Genomic DNA, 21,326 nt, shown 5'->3' with positions numbered 1-21,326 from the left:
CTCCACTGGCAAGCACGCTCCATGGATGTGGCTGAAGGCGTTGACCGTCTTCGATAGAAAATGGAACTGGGGTTCAGCGACTCTTGCCTACTTGTACCGACAGGTAGTTGGTCTGTTTTGTGATCAACTCATTTCTTCATTAGCAATGCAAGCTTGCTGTCAAGTTAACATTGTTTTTCTTTCATATGCAGCTGGACGATGCGTGTTGCAGGATCACAGATAGTGCAGGCATTGGTGGTAATATGCTGCTACTTTCTGTATGGAGCTGGGAGCGTCTGCCTGTTGGACGCCCGAAGAGCGTCAGGTTTAATCCTTGGTATGAAGATGAACATGACGAATTACGGCGCCCCACTTGGGCTTACAAGTGGGATGTGGTTTCCGAGATGACGAACGATGTCAATCTCATGTACCAGAAGTACGTTGCCGAGTTGGACACGATTACGCCTGAGCAGGTAACGAGGTCATTACTTCAGTCATTTCTCATGTTTGCCAGAAAAAAAGTCACCAATTTTGCATTGTTGCCCTATTTCATAGGTGGAATGGCAGCCATATGGCGCGGATGACAGACTTGGGTACACCCCGGAGTTTAGCATCAACCCGATGTGCTTGCGGGATAGGGATCTCTGGCTTATGCGGTGCCCACTGATATGCAACTGGGCTGTTGAGTTTCATTTGCCACATCACGTGTTTCGTCAGTTTAGTCTGTTCCAGCCTCACCCGCCGGAATGGGTGGATACGGACAAAGCACTTCATAGGTAAGAGAGCGTATTGACTAAGCATCGTCAGTCCTCCTTGATTTTGCTAATGTTTGGTATTGTACCATGCAGGTTGGACAGGAGAAGGCAGCGGAAGATAAAGGACTGGGACAAGCATCATGCTTCGTATGTTACCCGCTTCCAGCTTTGCGTGGAGCAAGCTCGTAGCAGTGCACGCGCCCAGCTTCGTGAGAATAACCCACTTGCTTTTGATAACTACATACGATGGCTTCTTGAAAATACTCGAGTGGAGATATGCCCGCCGGCATATAATGAGGATATTCTTGAAGAACTCGTGAACTTTGAGGATCTATCAAAGGGGAAGTACAACAGAGATGTCAGGGTAGGGCAAGGAGTCCCTGCTGTTCCGGTGATTAACTATGTGGTAAAGTGTTCCTTCTTTACTTTCCCGTTGGCCGTATTACACATGTCTGAATGGCTAACGTGTTCATTCTTTCTCATCCGCAGCGCAGCGAGATCAAGAAAGCAGCTGATGAGAGCCAGTCTATTCTGGAGAACACACCGGTTGGAAAAGGCAATGATGATGGTTCACTACGAGCATTCCTCAAGGTACATATCGCATTCACTATGAGAGCCAGTCTATGTTGCGGAGTTTGATATCTTCCACAGTTGTTCATGTTACAGCGTCAGGCCAGGAAGTTAAGGCGGTTATCGAATCTTCTCGGTTGCCGTGATCCCGAATTTGATGAACCATCTGCCTCTAGGTCTGGTACACCATCAGACCCCTCATCTCACCATCAGGGGGACGATGTGAGTTCCTCATATGCTTATCTGGATGATGATGGCGTGGTCACCCAAGAGGTATGACTAATCCTTTAGATGTGATTCTCACTTGATTACGACGCCGGTCTTCACCATATTGTTTGATTGTGTGATAGGGCCATGAGCTTGATGATGACATGACTTTGGCGGACGCTCAACTTCGGTCCCCATATGTGTTCAAGCCTAGGCAGCCCAGACGCAGGTACACGCCCAACGACTTTGACAATAGAGGCAACCCAAAGGTGGTCGTAGGGACCTCGTGGATGGCTAGCTTGGATCATGAGGCGGAGGCGGAGGCGTAGGAGGATGTGCAGGAAGAGGAGGCTCGTCCACCCAGGAAGAAGAAGATTGCCTGCAGGCGTGGCACCAGGAACACGCGCGGAAGGCAGTAGTGCTTGTGTTTGTTAGTGCTCTTGTAGCCGTTTCATTAGGTCGATGAACTTGTGAGGTTATGTTATATGTTGGTGAATTCTTACTAGTGTGGTATTTGTGTTTGCGAACTAGTAGTAATGTTGAATTGTCCTAAATGATGTGATGTTCAAGTTATTAGTTGTCTTTGTTCAGTGTGTGCAGTCTACAGTAATTTTATTTATGTTGTAGCAAGTTATGTCAGTGCTGCAGGAGGCCAAAATGGCATCTGTTTCTGTAGTTTGTCAGTTAACAACACTGCAGCGCCCAACAGACAGGCGCTGCACTGTACTGTGTGACGCCCCACGCCTAGGCGCTGCACAGTACAGTGCAGCGCCCGTCTCATAGGCGTTGCCGCCCTGGCCATGGCTATCCAGAGGGCCATGGAAGGCTTTCAGCACTGACCATCCACGAAAATTACCAAGTCATAGTGCAGCGCCCAACAGACAGGCGCTGCACTGTACTGTGTGACGCCTATCCCTTGGGCGCTGCATGGTATAGTGCAGCGCCTGTGTTCTGGGCGCTGCACGGCTGTTTACTGAAAAAACAGAGTTTACAGCACATTCATTTCACCGGAACAACATAATACTTACAATGACTGCAGCATCACAGCAATTTGAACAAACACAAATTTTATGCCGATGAGTTCATAACTTAAGACAATTAAAACGTTGGTACGACATGGTTCACGACACATTCATTACAAATTTTATGCCGACGAGTGCAGCGAAGCGAAGTCCCTACTGAGTAGAGCGAGGCCATTTCCCCTTCTTGTCATGGGCCGAGTCCTCCTCTTGCGCCTCGCGAGCCTTTGCAAGCTTTCTTGCCCTCTCCTCCTCACGAGCAAGTTTCGCTTGGCGTGCCCTCTCCTCCTCTCGTTTCTTCCGCTCCATCCTCTCCTTCTGACGACGCTCTTCCTCCAAGCCTCTTCGAAACGATTCTTCGAACCGTCGTTGCCGCCTAAGACAATCTTGGTATTGGTCCTTTTTGACATCTTCTGGCACTTCAAGATCTATCCACGTGAAGTACTTGCATAGAGGAGGCGGTGACTGCATACAAAATTTTTGTTAGTGTTGACGCCTCTCCCTTGGGTGCTGCACACCTGGACATGCCAGTCTAGAGAGCAACAAAAGCGTTCCAGTAGCTTTTGCACCCAAAAATTTGCTAAGTCAGTATGCAGCGCCTAAGGAAGAGGCGCTGCACTGAGTAGTGTGGCGCAGTACCCTTAGGCGCTGCACTATCTGCTGTTTTCAAATACAAAGTCCTTTTTATGTTTTGTGATTCACATAGATGGCACATGATCATATCCAAATCACATGTAGTAGTCCAAAACACAGAAAGAAGACATAGCACATATAGTAGTCCAAATCACATACTCATACACACATAGCAATAGAGTAGTCCAATCACATAGTCATACACAAACATTGAGCCAAAAGACATAGTCATTTACGTCTCATAGCACATAGTAGCACACATTTTGGTTCATAAGAAGGTCACAGTCCTTGTCCCTTCTTCTTCCTCTCTTCTTCTTCTTCTTCTCCCTCCTCCGACCACCAAGGGAGCTCACCTTCCCCCTCCGTGTCCTCCACCCCCTTCATTGTTTCCATACCTATGGAAATGGCAATATAATAGTTAGTCACACAATGCAAAATGACAACACAAGCATTGAGCCAAAAGAACAAGATCATAGTAAGTCACATACGGCAATGGTCCATTGAGCCAACTGAACATTCCTCCACCACGGCCGCCACCAAGGCCAAGATCACCACCACGGCCTCTACCACCACCACGGCCTAGACCACCACCACGGCCTCTACCGCCACCACGGCCTAGACCACCACCACGGGCTCTACCACCACCACGGCCAAGACCATCACCACGGCCTCTCCCACCACCACGGCCAAGACCCTCACCACGGCCAAGACCATCACCACGGCCTAGGCCTTCACCACGGCCAAGACCATCCCCACGGCCTAGGCCATCACCACGGCCTCTACCACCACCACGGTCTCTAACACCACAACGGCCTCTTCTAAGACCTAGTTGACTCCCTCTTTGTTGCCTAGTTCCTCGTTGGCTTGCTTGACTTGGTTGGCTACTCGTTGGTTGACTTGGTTGGCTATCATTTGCTTGGCTTGTGCTTGCATCATTTTTCTTTGATCTTTTTCTTGGTTTGGGACAAGTTCTTGTGTTGTGTCCCCGATGACTGCAGTCCCCACAACGGGTTTGCTCACGAGGCTCTTGGAATTGGCCGGTGCCGTATTCTCCACCGCCACCACGGCCCCATCCGTCCATGTCACCTCTAAGACGCTTTGTCTTACGTCTTCCCCGTCTAACGACCTTCAATTCCGGGTCCGGCCATAGTTGAACTCCATGATACTCCGGCCATTGTGATTGGTCCAAGTATGGCTGAAACCAGGGAGCCCATGTATTCTTTACCGTCATGATTGAGAACTCGGACTCCCTCACGGTAAGAGGGTGATTGACGTCCACATTCCTAACACGGGATGCATTTAACAAGTGCGAGCATGGGAGATGAAGCAACGATGGCCTCATGCAGCTGCAATCACACCGTGTTAGGGAGACCTTGAAAGCGCGGCCTCCGTGTTGGTGCCCATCGTTTGTGGTTCCTCCAGGCTCTTTCACTTCATACTTCCACTCGTTGTCGTCATATAGTACAGCTTCTTGGGAGTCTGCCTTTCGTGATTGAAAGTCCAACCATTCTTCAACCTTTGGTGGGAAATAGTACTTGTGCTTATCCTTGTTCTCACCAGCAATCTGCTTATCCGTCTCCATTGACTACTTTAAAAAGTATCCATTCATCTTGTCAAATGTGTATTGAACTATTGCCGTCACGGGTAATGCACGTACACCCTTGAGCACCTTATTGAAGCATTCTGCCCTATTGCTTGTCATTTGACCGTACCTCCGGCCATCTTCATCGAAAGCACATGCCCACATATTCCTTTCGACAATGTTCCTATTGAGAAATTCAAGACCACCGGGGTCAAGTTTCTTGTGTCTGAGCAATGAATTGAACAATGTGGCAAACCGCTTGTTGGTGAAAGCAAGACAACAATCTTGAAGATCATCGGCCAGCTCCTTGATACCACATGCCCTATAGAAGTTTGCACAAAAGTGCCTCATGCACCATCGATCGTGCAACTTTGTATGTCCGGGAATGTCAACCACCACCGTGTTTAGAATTCCTGGATGGCGATCCGATATGACACAAATTTCCCATTCAGCCGGTAATACCCTTGTTCTCAATTGACGCAAGAACCACTCCCAGTTATCATTGTTCTCCACCTCAACCAAAGCGAAAGCCAAAGGCAACACCCGGTTATTGGCATCACTTGCTAGTGCAACCAATAAAGTGCCCTTGTATTGTCCGGTCAAGAACGTGCCATCAATGGCGATGACGGGACGACAATGCTCAAAAGCCCTCACGCATTGCTTAAAGGCCCAAAATGCACGGCCAAATACTCGGACGGTCCTCCCGTTATGAATCAATGTTTGGTGCCCATGAGGCTCAACCACGTGAACCATGCCTGGGTTTGTGGCGGCCATAGCTAACAACAACCTAGGGAGTCGGTTGTATGCTTCCTCCCAATTGCCATGCAACATCTTGAATGCGGCTTGCTTCGCCTTCCATGCCTTGCCGTACTTCACCTTGTAATGAAAGATGGCTTTCACAAGGTCAATCACACTCTTGATGCTCATTATTGGAAGTGTGGATATTTGGTTGGATAACCTGTAAGCAATGAACTCGGACGTGAGTTGTCTGTGTTGTTGGTACACAAGCTCGCCATCCGCATTCTTGTGCCGGCACATGTGAGTTGGTAGACAACTCACTATGCGCCAAGTGGGACCTCCTTTCCATGGCCTCACACGCACAATCCATGGACATCTTGACACTTCACATTTGACCGTGTAACGCACATTGACGTCCGAGTTGGCCACTTTATGTGGACGATAATGTGTAACCGAATAGTTGTCAAGCCACATCTTCAACTCCAAGAAGGATTCAAACTCACAACCAGGATATATCCCGTTCTTGCCGTCTTCCAAATCACGGTGAGAACTTGGCCTAGCTCCAAGAGATATGCATTTGCCACCATCCACAACGGCTTCATCCGCGAGACTAAGATCCTTGAACAATGGTGTCTTGTGGTCCTTCCCGAATACCTTCTTGAATGCTTGGGCCTCCTTCCGCGTGAACCCCTCCTCAGCAACTTCTTCATCGGGACCATCGTCATCCGAGTCCGATGCATATGCACGGGAAAAAGGGATGGATTGGTCCATTGTCTCTTGCACATGATATTGGTCGAGATCACCCACATTGTTGTCATGGAGATCAACTTCGTTGTCATCCTCCTCGTACTCATCATTCTCCTCTTCAAAAGCTTCATTTTGGTTGTTTGGAGTCGGGCTCAATGTTGGCCAATCTTGTTGCATGAAATGAGTTAACTGATATGATGTATGACATGGAGTTTGGAGAACTGATGAAAGACTGGATAGAAGATTGGTCAGATGATGAAAATTCAGATCGTGGAGATAGGTCAGAGAATGGGAACGTATTGGAAGATCTTAATGTGAGTGGCATTATCATGTTGTAATTTTTTGGTGGCATCCGACAATATTATATTTTGAAAATTTATAGATGGATGAACATGATGATGGTCAGGAAAACAATGAGCATGATGATGGTGAGGAAAACAACTCGGAGATCTCGAATGAAGATTACATTAGTCAGGTATGGAAGTGGAATTTTTTGTTGGCATGCATGCAAATTGAATTAATCCTGGAATATTATATGATAAGTACTTATGTATTTGTGTTATATTTTTCAGCTCATTTCCGAATGTCATAATGCGTACGACTATTACGGTGAATCTGACGCGGAGACAGGCCTTGATGTCGAATCATTAGCTGCATCTGATTCTGGGGAGTCGCAATCGTCGGTCATCATGAGTGAGGTATGTATGTAATCAATGTTGTATGGAAGTAATGTTATACCATAAAAAACTGTTTTCATGGCTATGTTATGATTGTGTAGGTGACAGAAGTTGAGGGGAAAAAGAATGTCCAAGATACTGCTAGTGCAGATGATAAGAGGGATATGTTCATGCAGATATTACAAATGACTTTTACGTCTCACGAGGCTGCGTATGATTTCTACAACAGCTATGCTACAGATAATGGTTTCAGCATTAGAAAGAATAGGGTCAGGTATAGCAAAACCAAGTCACGTCATATGCGTTATAGGCGGTTTGTTTGTTCCAGACAAGGAAAACATGATAGCAGGTTGCTAACCAAGGAAGGACACAGCCGTAGGCTCAGACCCGAGACACGCTGCCACTGCGAAGCGCAGCTGACCGTGAAGCTTGACCAAAAGCGTGGGGTTTGTTATGTTGATAGTTTTGAGGACAAGCATAGCCATATCTTGGCAGGACCGGACGAGGTACCTTTTCTTCGGTCCCACAGAAAAATCAAAGAGTACCAGAGAGCTGAGATACTGTCCATGGGAGCTGCAGGGATTAGAATTCACGACATGATGGATACCTTCATCAGCAAACATGTATGGTATGGCGGTGTTGGTTTTACCAGGCGTGAAATATAAAACCTTTGCGCCAGGGAGAAGAGGAAGCTGCTTTCAAAAGGTGATGTTGCCACAGTCATAGGCATCATGGTCAGTAGGAAACAGAGGGATCCTAGCTTCTTTTTCGAGTACAAGCTAGACAAGGAAGGACATATGAATAGGATGTTCTGGTGTGACTCCCAGTCTCGTCATGACTATGAGGACTTCGGCGACGTGCTTGTATTTGACAGCACGTACAAGATGAACCGGTATGGTATGCCATTCATACCCTTTGTTGGTCTTAACAATCACCGGAAGACCACTGTTTTTGCTTGTGCCATAGTTTCGGACGAGACCGAAGAGACATATGTGTGGCTGCTGGAGACTTTTTTGAGGTCCATGTGTCAAAAGATGCCTATGAGTGTTATCACGGATGCCGACGCTGCGATGATCAAGGCAATTCGCCAAGTCTTGCCAGACGTGTGGCACCGTATATGTACGTGGCATATAGAAAAAATATGAAGATTCACCTCAGTCACAAGTCCTTGAAGGAGTTCCGAACTCTTCTGTACTACAGCACATCCACGGCCACGTTTGAGGAGAGATGGCACGCGTTTTCCAAAAGATGGCAGTCGGAAAAAACAGTAACATGGTTGAGACGGATGTATAAGAAGAGGAAACTGTGGGCCGCGGCTTATCTGACAGAGGGTTTTTGGCTTGGCATGAAAAGCAACCAGAGGAGTGAAAGTCTAAACTCATGCCTTCACCTCCACCTAGACGGTGAAATGACCCTGGTGGATATGATTTTGCAGTATGAGAACGCCGTTGTACGTATCCGTGAGAATGAGGCACGAGATGATTGCACGACCTCACAGAGTTTACCGGTGCCAGTTACTAGCTCGAGGGAACTTGAGATAGCTGCTTCTCACGTCTTCACTCCAGCAAACTTCTATATGTTGCAAGCTGATCTTAGGAAAATTGGTGGCATGGAGATTGTAGAAATAAAGCTCGGAGACGGATCACAGCAGTACATAGTGGCCTGGAAGAATAACCGGAAGAGCCGTTTTTGGGTGGAGTACACTCCAGTAAATTCTGCAGAAACTATAAGGTGCAGCTGCAGAAGAATGATTCGAAAGGGTCTACCTTGCAAGCACATATTCCATGTACTGAAGTACTTGAATATATCTGAAATACCAAAGTGTTTAGTTCTTGTGCGGTTCACGAAAGACGCAAGGTTGGGACTGCCCGCCAGGCGCACAAGCAATCTGTTGGGATTTGGATGGACTGGAGCAGCTGAAAGAATGAAATATAGCCAGGTCAGTGTGTTGGCTTCAGAAGCTATGCATGCAGCATGCAAACACCCAACTTTGTGGGATCATAGCAGGAGAGTTTGAAGACCGTGGTAGCTAAGAGCCATGAGTATGATCAGCTAAAGGAAAATTTGAGTAAGAAAACGGCTGATCTTAGTACTTGTGCAATTGAATATGTAGATGATGGTGAAAGCAACATAGTTGAAGTTCATGATGCTATTAAAGTATCAACGAAAGGTGCAACTAAGGTAGATGAGAACCGCCCTATGTCGAAAAATGGTAGGCCACTTTCGTACGACGAGATCAGAATCAGGTGCGGCGCATGCAAATTGCTAGGGCACACTAAACGCAGCAAGAAATGCAAACTAAATAAGAAGTAAGTTTTTGTATGATTGTAGGTTATAATTGTTTTTAACTTGTCATTCATTAACTTTTCCTGTTATCGTGTGCAGAAGCGTGGTGGGCGAAGAAGAGTCGAACAGTTGCTAAAGTTATGTTAGGATGAATCCAGTGATCTAATAGTGAGGTGTTTACAATGTGTTACTGCATACATGATACATGATATATACTATTGCAAGAGGCCAGTACCTTGAGATAGTGCTTGTAGCATATATGGACTAAACAGGAGGCGGTCACTAGGGACTTTAATCATGGAAAATGGATAGCATTTTAGCCATTGTAATGATGGCATCTTTTGTGTTGTCCACTGTAGTTATATTATATTAGAAAACTAGACGATACCTAGCATGTTGTTGCGGGAATGTTTTGCAATATATTCATAGAGAAATGGTTACGTGTAACATGTATATGTTGTTGCGGGAATATTTTGTTTGCATGTTGTGGTGGACCTTTCTCCATACATGTTGAATGACGAGGTGGCAAACTTGCATGTTAAGAGAAATAGGTTAGTGGTGGCTAGTTGTTTAGATATAGAAGATGTAATTATGTGTGGTAATAATTAAAAAAAATTCACTCCTTTGGTTCACCACCATCTAGATATAGAAGATACTAGCTCACTTTGGTCTATAGTATAGACTTCCTACCAAAAACCCACCATTTTCCCCTTATAAAGAAAAGAAAAACCCACCATTTTATGCCTTCTAGTGTAACTCGGGCCGCTTGTCGCGATGACGTAGAGGGGGTGATGGATGCCGTTAGACGGCGCGACACACGGCCGCTCCCGTTGCCGAGCCCATTTAACAATTTTTATTTTGATTACAGCCCGTTTAAATGGGCCGCGCTGGCCACCTGGTCGGGGCGGTTCTTCCCTCGCGATCTCCACGCGCGTTCTATCTATCCACTGCAACCGCCGCCACCGATCCACGTCTTGCCGCCGGTCACGTTACGCCATGGTTTCGTGGAGCGACGAGTCGAGCTCTTCTTCGGATGGCGAATCCGTGACTAGCCTGCAGGTACGCTCCTACTATATAATCTCCAAATAGTGCTAGGCTTAGGGTTAGGGTTCTTCATTTCCGGTATTTAACGCAGGGCGTTGATTTGTGCATTATCTCTGTTGTTTCGTTTAGCTTCCTACGACTATCCCTTGCTATGAATGGAGTGCCATTGCTCACGATATGTCTTCTCGTTGTCTGCATCGAGAACCTTGCGTCAGGCTAGTTGCTTTTGATTCCTTGGACACTGGCAGACGTTTTCTTGCCTGTGGTCAGAAGGTATGTTGTTCCGTACTGTAAATATATGTTTAAATTACCTCGTGCTCGATTTACTTCGCGGTAATCCATTGTTCTGCCCAAAATTGCATACAATTTCAATTAATTTGTGCATTTACAAAGTCCGTATTTATGTCGTTTTTTTACGGTCTAATATTTGTTTTAGCACATAATAGCATATACTTGTAGTTAATTGATCCATATATATATATATGTATATCATTGCATGCTACATTTTGTGTTTATATGATTGAGACCATATTTTTAGTGCATTGCATGTAATTGTATTGCATTTGTGCATATATGATTGAGACCATATTTTTTCATACTGTAGGAAGAAGTGAAATGTAACTATGTGGAATGGGTAGACCCGGAGTGGTCAGTGGCTACGAAGTTCTGCCTGAGAGAACTGTGGAGCATGTATGACGAGAAGCTGAGACAGAATATTAAGAATGCTGAAGAAAAATGCATGTTAATTGGAGAAAAGAGGAGGACGGAGGAAGAGCTGAGATTTTTCAAAATGGACTTTGCTAAACTGGTGGCTGATAAGGAGGATGCTCTCACGCAGTTGGGCAATGCAAGATTGTCACTTAGCGATCTCAAAGAGGAGCTGGAGAAGAATAAGATGGCAGACCATGGTTGTGCCAATCTACATCAGGTCCTGAGGGTAAAGGCTGAGAAAGACCGGGACCGGGTGGTGCTAGAGAGAGACCAAGTGATGAGAGAGAGGGACCAGCTGAAGCAAGAGAAGAAAAAACTTGAGTATATTATTGCAGATTTTCTCAAACAGAAACATGGGTACGTTGATAAGATCAAGAAGCTGAAGGAGATTTGTGATGAATTTTAAGTATGTTTTGTGGTTTATTGTTGAACAGAATGATCAAGTCCTATCTGCATTGTGGCCAGTTCATTTGTGTAAGGTCTAAGTATATTATATTAACCAATAAATTATATCACTTTCAAAATAGTTTGCCCTTGTTTGACCTGCATCCTAATGCGGGTTCTTGGCTAAGCACTGAAATTATTTTGCTTCCACCGGAGCTCTCAATCGTACTGATCAAGGGGGCGAAATAGTAGTTGATCATGTGATTGATGGTGCTACTGATCCTGATCTTCATGATGCAGAAAAGGAAAAGGCTAACAAAAATGCAGCAAAAAAAAACTGTGCAACGAGATTTGAAGCAACACATAACGCCAAGGGAGTCTGGCGCAAGACACGAGGAAGATCCACCTGCGGACGCCGATCCCGAGAGATCCACTGGCAATCATGCGCACGGGATCCCAGGCAGATCTGCCTACTCCACCAATCGCAGGATCCATGGGTGGCCCGTCTGCGTCCGACACACGGGCTGTCTCCACCGAGCGGTCGGGCGGGACCGGACCTGGCGCGTCCCCCCGCGTGAACTGGCGCTCGTCGACTGGGTCGCCCGCGCTGGGACCGGATCTGTCGTTGTCTCGGGCGCGGGATCCCACACCGGATGGCACGACAGCCGAGGTTGATTCTCAGGCAAACAAAAAGGAATTTATCAATTTTTTTTCTTATTGTTGAATAATGCCAATCAAATCAAAAAAATATGCAAAAGTAAAAAAGAAATGAATTACTCTTCCATGATAGAAAAGAATGAACACAGCAGCAAAAAACATTAAGGTAGAACAAATGAAGGGAAACAAAAATTTATTGGTACGAAACGTATAGTCTGACTGCATTACACATACACAAGTATGTGTGAGCGACCAAAAATCCACACAAAATCCATGGTATCGTGCTTATTACATGAATGATAGAAAATCATAGTTGTCCATGCCGGGAAACGTGCTTCCGGACTTAAAACAAACGACTAAAACTAGAATCTTGAATCATGTATGATGTCTTCACGCCTTGCTTTTCTTTGCGATGTCGCGGATTTTGTTCTTCACACATTCAAGCGTGTTGGTAGGCGAGAGAACCAACTCATCGACGAGACGCCTTCTCCTTGCATTAATGGTGCCCTGCAATTTTTAGAACAAGGTTTAATGAATAGAAGTTGGTATTATACGACAATTGTACAAGTGTACGAACAGAGAGGACAAATTACCTAGGTAAAATCGGCGGTCCATCGATCCCCGTCCCAACGCTCCATAACTTCAATCACAAAAAGGCCACAAGAGTTCCTAATATATATGCAAACATTAGTCACCGTGCACACGAACATGTCTTTCGTAAGTAGAAAATGATGAACCATAACTCACCCGTCCTCTTCTAGTGGCATGTCGATCTGAGGTATGATAGGCCACTTAGTGACGTCTGGATATTTGCCAGGTGTAATACGGTTTGCCTCCTCCATATCAATTGCTATTGCTAGTCGCTATTTGAAAGAAAGTAGTAGTGAGAAACCATATGACATTTCATATGAAGAATGCTCAATGTTGGGGAGAGTACCAGTGCTTTCACAGTGTCGGGAGAGAACTCGATAGGATAGAGCGAATCAAAAACTCGGAATTCTTTCTTGAGGTTGTGCATCACCACGGTGATCCAGTGTGTATTGCCGACGTTCAACGGGATAAACGACTAAAATGTGGAACACATTTGTAATCAGATGCAATTATGCTTGTTGAAATGAGTGTTAATGAACTAGTAAGAACATACCGTACCTTATCACGGACGGTATACTCGTCCAGAACCCTACGTACTGCTCCAGCTCTGCTCAGCGCACTATCCATGTTGTATTTCGACGGTTTAGGGTTGTCTCGTGCCTTAGCACGATCAACAAGGTATTTGGACCTCCAGGCTGGACAGAGGTGCCGATCATGACCAACGCGCAGAGCCAAATGTGCCTGATAAGCATCGATAATCTGCGTAAAATAATAGAACATTTTATTTTCATAGGTGACACCTAGATTATGCAATTAAATAGCAGGACATGGTAATAGATCTTACGTCATCCGCCAGCCATGTATGCTCAAGTACCGGTCGTATACTCTCCACAGTCACAGAGGTGCCACGTTCATTGTAGTAAACTCTTTTTGTCATATTCTTCTCAGACCGAGCAGCTGCCTCCATAAACGCAACAGCAGCATCGATGAGTTCCGGTGTTAAATCGTCCTTAACAGAGTCTTCCATGTCATTGTCACTAAACAGAGCTGCATGATAAATTACGAACGTCACGAATGGTGAGTACATGAAATGGTAGTAAATTAAGCACTAAGATAGCTACTAACGGTACCTCTAGTTGCGGTAGTGTTGCCGGATGGCTTAGTACCGCGAGCGCTTCGCTTGCCGGGCTTGTCAAGTTTAAAGGGGGATTCAAATTTCTTGGGAACAGTCCGTCGGCGCTTCCCGGATATAACATCGTCTTCGTTTGCGGTTGCTGCAGACTTTTTCCCCTTGCTCTTACCCACCACCCTGTCGATAAAACTTGCAGAAATGTCAATGTCCGACGATTCTGCTCGAGGAGAATTACCTACAATCCAAGGGTTCTCCGGTGTTGCGCCGCACTCATCAGTAGGCTTCGTTGTCTTGTCAACATTTAACTTGGCAGGTGTTTTCTAGTTAACAAAAAATAATGTGATAGGTTCAGTTAACGAAAATGAAGATGCATAATTGAGATAAATGAAGACAAATAAATGAAAACATACTTCCTCATCATCGTTGTTCTGGTTTACAACAGGCTCGTCAGGCTATGTCAAATCAATCACCGGCTCTAGACCGTCCGAATCATCCTTGTACACGAATTCTTTTTTTCTGGCGGACCATTCTCAAAGGAATCCACTTCTAGGTCGGCATCGTTGTTGCCGGAAGCCGCAGCAGCCGCTGGCTTGTACATCACACCATTTTGGTTCAACTTCTCTAGCAATCTCTGCATTACATAAAAAATATTAATTAATGTCGGCACGGTTTTGCAACTTCAAAAATGTTGTAAACAAAGAATTAAGGGTGTGTCACCTCGGCTACTTGTTCTGGTATTTCCTTCATTTGGCTGCGTATGTAATCCATACACCGCTTCATGATGAGGTTCATCATCTCGTCCGCGTTTGAGGCTAACTGGGACTTCTTTGCCGCACCTACGGCGGGCTTCATTTTTGGCTTTTCTGGTTCGGGTACTTTGCGCTCCTGCGCCCTATACTCCTTGGTTATGTTGTCTTCAATCTGCATGTGAAATACAAGTATATGTGATCAATAAAAATATTAATACAACTAATTATGTTATATAAAAGATTTAAGAAGTACCCAACGTAATGAATTACCTTGATGTTACCACGGCCACGGCCGTGGTCATAATCAAACTTGTCTCTCCTTGAGGCTGCAGCTTCAGTCCAATTCGTCATTAGAGGTTCAATGGACAAGCTAGGATTGAATGCGCATTCACCTTCCAGAGGCTGAACCTTCTCCCAGTACAGGTACTGCATGAATATGAAAAATTACAATTAGTACTATACAGCAGGTAAATTAGCAATCAAATTTTTTTTGCAATGGTACAAGTCTGAAAGGTGTACCTGCAGGAGAGCTAAGTTCCCTCTCGGCCATTGGCGGAGGTGTTTGCCTTTCCTCACGTTGCGAAGGCAGTCCAGCAGATCCCGGAGGGTGAATGCATTCCAATTAATCTTGGATATACGCTTCACGTCATCCACCAATGCGTAATATTGCTTTGGTACAGTCTTGCTCGACATGGGAGCAAGAACTGTTCCAAGCAACACGAGGACAACTCTCCGAAGGAAATCGTCATCGGCAGATTTATTTTTTGTCTTGTTCACAATCAGATCATCGATGACTATGTTACCTGTGGTCTGGCTCAGGAATTGAGGCGGCACTCGATCTTTAACATCCTCACCTTCCTCACCGAGAATATCTTCTGCTGACAGTCCGTGGTTCTCCAAGGCCAAGATGCACTCAACATCCACGGCATCGAGAGACACTTCGCCAACCAAGTCTTGTACAATGAATCTGCCCTTGCTAGGATCAAATATCTCAACCATGTACCGGATCAACCGTGTACGCATCTTCAGCGAAGGTATCTGAAGCATGCTACGGAGTGGTGTTTCGGCAAGTGCGGCCCGTTGACCGGAAGATAGACCGGTAATAAGTTTGCACCATTTTTCTACGGCGCAAACAATTTCTCCGTTGAGTTCATCCATCCTGTTAAAAAATATACTTGGTTATAGTACCATAAAATATGTAATCAACTTTTTTCCTAACATTTTGTTGCATAAAACATAATAATGGAATACACTATCCCACAGTAGATAGAAAACTATACAACATAATTTATTCATACTGAAACATTCAGCACAGACACGTGCTGCACATAAAATGACAGTTTAACAAGTACTTATTTAACCAATTAGTTTCATAATAAAAAGCAACATAATTTATCTAATCATTTATTTTCATATGGTACTGTACAAATAGATATAAGAATCGGTGACAGTGCCTAATTAACAGTAAATTGAAAAGAAAAAAACGAAATTATGCATACTGGAACATGCATCAAACAAACGTGCAACACATACAATATTAGTCGGCGTCTCATAGTTGCAACATGCATGTCTTAGGGCATTGCTATAACTTAAAGTGACTATGCTATAACTAACACTGATAAAAAATTGTTGTTTATTCATCAATCCAACCTACAAGTGAAAGACAACAAACAACATGCAGAAACTAATTTGCAATCGTAGGGCTATCTAATCAAATACACGCACAAACAAATCTAGTGTCATAGGCCTATCTAATCTAATACACGCACAAACAAAAAACATCTACTCCAACAGATGTAATGCGAAGATTATGTGCTAATTAATCTTAGTCCTATCGAATCTAACACACGCACAAAGAAAAGCATCATCGATGCGGTACGGTTGCCAACATACTGGATCGCTCGATGAAGATGGAAGTTGTCGGCGTTGTAACGTGGACGCAGTTCGTCCACGACGGCCAGCACACGCTGACGACCTGGATGTTCTCGACGATCTTGCTAGGGTTGGGCCGATGCTAGGGACGCAGCTGTCGTCGACTCGGCGGTAGGAGCCGTCGTAGACGACATGAAAGACGATACCGAGACTAAATAGGAGGAGGAGGATCACCTAGGTCGTCGTAACCACCAGGGATAGAATGCCCGTGATCTTTGCCTTCCTTAGTTGAGGAGAGGCAGTACGTGCTCCTAAATTAAAGGGATAGGCTTCCCACGCTCGAGTTTTTTTTTGTAGATTCCGATCCGGGAATTGTGTAACAAATCGCAGCTGCTCCTCTCTTTGAGCGATGAGGGGCTCGTTTCATGTACTTTTTTCTTTTCTTTTTCATATTAGAAAATTTTGATATCAAATAATTATTTCAACTCAACCAAATGGCCCCAAAAAAATTTCACACAATGGGATGACCATGGACATCATGCATGCCAATTCTCATCGATTTCTGACATTCGATGCATTTACTAGGATTTTGCCGGCGAAAAGAACCCGAAACGTTGCCCGGACGTGACGCAACGTTCGTTCGGTGTCAGGAATGGCTCACATGTTGCATGGGGGCCTACATTGGGCATCCTCAAATGGTGCCAAAGTTTGGTGTCATTTCATGCAGGCCAGCACATAGCACATATGCAATCACCATCATTCGGGTCTACCGTAGGGGGAGCCCGAAGGACGTTGTTTTTCTGGACTCAACCAAATGGCCCCATATTTATTTCACGCAATGGGATGACCATGGACATTATGCATGCCAATTCTCATCGATTTCCAACACTCGATGCATTTACTAGGATTTTGCCGGCAAAAAGAACCCGAAACGCTGCCCGGACGTGACGCAATGTTCGTTCGGTGTCAGGAATGGCTCAGATGTTGCATGGGGGCCTACATTGGGCTTCCTCACATGGTGCCAAAGTTTGGTGTCATTTCATGCAGGCCAGCACATAGCACATGTGCAATCACCATCATTCGGGCCTGCCGTAGGGGGAGCCCGAAGGACGTTGTTTTTCTGGACTCAACCAAATGGCCCCAAATTTTTTTCACGCAATGGGATGACCATGGACATCATGCATGCCAATTCTCATCGATTTCTGACACTCGATGCATTTACTAGGATTTTGCCGGCGAAAAGAACCCGAAACGCTGCCCGGACGTGACGCAATGTTCGTTCGGTGTCAGGAATGGCTCAGATGTTGCATGGGGGCCTACATTGGGCTTCCTCACAAGGTGCCAAAGTTTGGTGTCATTTCATGCAGGCCAGCACATAGAACATGTGCAATCACCATCATTCGGGCCTGCCGTAGGGGGAGCCCGAAGGACGTTGTTTTTCTGGACTCAACCAAATGGCCCCAAATTTTTTTCACACAACGGGATGACCGTGGACATCATGCATGCCAATTCTCATCGATTTCCGACACTCGATGCATTTACTAGGATTTTAAAAAAACAATTCAAATGTAAAAAAGATAAGATCTATTAGAATGAAGAAGTGAAATAAAAGATAACATATTATCTTACATTTTAAAAATATTTCAAATATAAAGAAGAGAGCAAATATTAGAATGAAGAAGTGAAATAAAACAGAACATTTTATTTTACAAACTACAAACATTTCAAATATAATAAAGATAAGAAATATTAGAATGAAGAATTGAAATAAAACACACCATTTTAGTTTATATTTCATAAATATTATCAATATAAAAACGAGAACGAACAAATGAAATAAAACACAACAAAATTTGGCATATTTTTTTAATTTTAGTAAACACTGTTAGAAATAATATAGAAAAAAGAGATTTGATTTTAAATATTAGAAATATAAACAAGAAAATAAATTTTGGAGTTAAGAAGTGAAAAACAAATAGAATATAAAACAGATCAGTGCGCGGGTAAGGCTGCCCTGTGCCAGCCCGCCCGAATTGGGCCCAAGGCGGAGCCGTGCAAGGCACAGCGCAGCGCACAGCCGTGGGGTGGTGGGAGTTTAGTCCCACCTCGCCAAGCGAGAGAGCGCCGCACCGGTTTATATACCCAGCTGCGACTCCCCTCCCAAGCTCCTATGATATGCAGGCAGTACATTGCCTAACTCCCGGCCCCTCTGCCCCGTGGGGCCTACTAGCAGCAGAGATATTCTGCACCACGGGCCTGCATCCTGGCCCATGAACGGTTGGGTTCCTAGTCGTACGCAGGCCGTGGTGTATGAATTCTCCTGCTCTGGTAGGTGGGCACTTTTTTGGCATATTGCCATGTGTTTTGATCTTCAAATCACACACTAAATTATACACATGCTCACTTGCATTCAATACACATTTTTTTGCATATATGACAAGTTAATGTTTTGACCTTCAAATCACCTAATAAATTTTACACATGCTCACTTACATGTTATACACATGGCTATTAATGGGATTTCAACAAAAATGAGGCCGTGGTGTATGAATTCTGCTCCCACATGCATGCCATGGTCATGGTAGGGTGTGCATAAAGTTTGGGATCATTTGGTGGGACCGGCAAGGAAAACCTCTTTCAAACTTGCCCTCCGGCAAACCCGAATGGTCCGGCTTGTACATGGTTCATGTGGAGGCATGCATGAGATTACCCCAACTTTTTCGGAGCATGTGGGCATGGCCAATGTGGTCCCCCAGGCAAGGTGTGCACGAATTCGGACACAATACACACGTTGCGTCATGTCGGGGCACTGTTCAAGGGTTTTATCGCTAACCTTGCAGGGTTAAGCTATGTATTTGAATCTAGAACCAAATTAACGCAACCTTAGAGTTGAAGAACTGGTTGATCCATATATCATTAATAATGCTCTATTTCCACTTCAAGCCAGCATAAACCTATATAACCAAAAGCCAGCATGGCCTGCAGTCTGCCTAACCCACCATCCTAGGCTTACAAAGTTCATGAGCACCGCAAAATAACAGCAACAACTACTAAAACATCGCAACAAAGTAAAGGCCACATCTTCAGCAGGAAGTAGAGTCTTCTTTTTATCCTTCCAGTCTTGCCACGTTGATTCTCCACCCCTGCTTCGCTGTGTACACTTCACTTGCTACTCGCTCTAGCAGTCTTGCTCCCACCTCCAGCACCTTTTTTGTGGCTCCTTTGTCTGCAAAATAGATCAATCAACAATCCTATTAGGGGCTACTTTTTTCATGCAGAGAAATAACTATAGTTTTCCCAATACTGTAGTACTAAAATCACATTTATTAGGGGCAACCAAACAGCTCACTGTAAATAAAACTAACATAACCTCAAATACTGAAGTATTCTCAAAGAACTTAGAACATAGTATGCTATCAAACGGGTCCAAACTGACTCACACAGATAGACTAACTGAAGACACTGACATGCCATCACTCTGTTTTCTTGTCCTTCAACTTGCTGATGCGCTCTGAGTGACGAATGCCCATACGGATGTAGGTCTGCGCTTCAATCGGCATAGTCCTGTCTCCGAGCTGCGGGATCCCTGGACCCACAATCTGCACGTCCGCCGGCTGCTCCTGACAACATCATCCTGCTCCTCCTCTCTAGCACTGTCGTCCAGCAGCAGAACAACCTCCTCTTCCCCGCTCTCATCCTTGCTCTGCTCCACATCTTCGCTATCACTCTCATCCTCGCTATGCTCCACATCTTCACTATCACTGTCATCCTTTCTTTGCTCCACATCACTATCAGAGTGAACATTGGACTGATCAACCGGAGCAGGCACCGCGAGCAACACTCCGACAAGATCTGGCACTGGAATAGGAGGGGCGCGGTGGCGGGAGCGGTACATGTACCACCTCGCACGCTGACGCGGATCCGGGGAGTTCTCCGCTTCGTTCATAGCCCAGAGGAAAACCTGGACTGGAACAACTCCATGAGCAGGACCAAACAACGATTTCTTCTCATTGCCCATAAGCACTTTGATGAGACCCCTACCGTGGTCAATGAACATCTGCAAGCTGGGAAACAAGCTGCAGATCTCCTCCACATTCGCCCTCTTCTCCAGATCGCCCTGACAGAACATCCCAACTGCCTCCTCCCACTTTTCTTGAGCGCGGCGGCAATCACTTGCCGACCGCGACCTCCTTCCCTTCTTGTCCCCCATCGCCGGCGACGCCAGATGTGAGATTTGAGCACACGGAATGAATGGGGAACAGAAGCAAAGACCTAGGGTTCGTATCTGCCAGATGAAATGGGGAATTTTCCCCCTCTCCAGCTGATAACCGCGTGTGAGGCCGGCCTGGAACGGCCCTCCCAAATTAGGCCAAAATCAAAGCCGCGGCGGGCACTGTCTCAGGGTGGTGGGAGTTTAGTCCCACCTCGCCAACGGAGAGGAGCTCGCACCGGTTTATAAACCCACTTGAGCTAATCATCTCAAGTTCCTATCTAAAGCGGGCAGCTCATTGCCTAACCAGTCTCTCTCTACCCCGTTTTGCCTACCAGCAACTTATATACATTCACCGCGGGCCTGCATCCTGGCCCAATGGGTTACTAGTCGTATGCAGGCCGTGGGGTTTCATATAAATGTTGTTGGTAGTCTGGCATTTTTTATTATTTATTTAATTTTTTTGCATACGTCACATGTCTAATTTTTTGCATATGTCACATGTCAAATTTTGCAAACAAGTTTGAATCATTAAATTTTCAAATTATAAATTAAATTTAAATTTAAAAATATTAAACATATTTAGACCAAACATTTCCACCATGTGAGGATACCCAAAGTAAATTTTTAAATTTGTATTCAATTGTTTGCATATGTCAAATGTCTAATTTTGCACACAAGTTTGAAACAAAATATGTCCTCTAGACTGACTGGTCAAAACATCGGTCTATACCTCAAGGGGGCATTGTAAAGTATTATTTTTCCAAATTTTCTTTCATAGCC

At 45.1% G+C, this 21,326-nt stretch overlaps 1 long non-coding RNA gene across 1 annotated transcript; it reads left to right on the top strand.

The window, feature by feature from the left end:
- The first annotated feature begins 6,420 nt into the window (after nucleotides 1-6,420).
- LOC141026519 (uncharacterized) lies at nucleotides 6,421-6,845 on the top strand. Its single transcript, XR_012188738.1, has 3 exons — nucleotides 6,421-6,544; nucleotides 6,637-6,705; nucleotides 6,803-6,845. It is a non-coding gene; the product is annotated as an uncharacterized lncRNA (long non-coding RNA).
- The last annotated feature ends 14,481 nt before the right edge of the window (nucleotides 6,846-21,326 follow it).

Source organism: Aegilops tauschii, chromosome 7, assembly GCF_002575655.3.
Source record: "Aegilops tauschii subsp. strangulata cultivar AL8/78 chromosome 7, Aet v6.0, whole genome shotgun sequence".
Lineage (NCBI taxonomy): Eukaryota > Viridiplantae > Streptophyta > Magnoliopsida > Poales > Poaceae > Aegilops > Aegilops tauschii.
The sequence above is the reverse complement of the archived record's forward strand: the minus strand, read 5'-3'. Positions and strand labels throughout refer to the sequence as shown.